The following is a 304-nucleotide window of genomic DNA, read 5'->3' as shown; positions in this document are numbered from 1 at the left end:
TCACAGCAGTAACAGAAAACTGTATTAAAATAAAGTGCTATAAAAAGGCCAAATACTCTGGAAAAAAAATCTAATGTTACGCTCAAAATAAATACCAAAAATTACCAAACACTTGACAATACTTTCCTTACTTTCTATATAACTCAGTACCCCAAACAGAAGATGGAAATAATACTGTTTATGCCACAGTGCTGCTATGAAGATGAATTAATTGACATGTAGGGAAGACTCAGAAACCAGTCTGAAAGCTGGTATAAGAATAGCTCTAAGAAAATTCTTTTTTTTTTTTTTTTTTTAAATTTTT

The sequence above is a fragment of the Gavialis gangeticus genome, unplaced genomic scaffold (assembly GCF_001723915.1).
Source record: "Gavialis gangeticus isolate Ggan-Ray unplaced genomic scaffold, GavGan_comp1, whole genome shotgun sequence".
Classification (NCBI taxonomy): domain Eukaryota; kingdom Metazoa; phylum Chordata; order Crocodylia; family Gavialidae; genus Gavialis; species Gavialis gangeticus.
The sequence above is the reverse complement of the archived record's forward strand: the minus strand, read 5'-3'. Positions refer to the sequence as shown.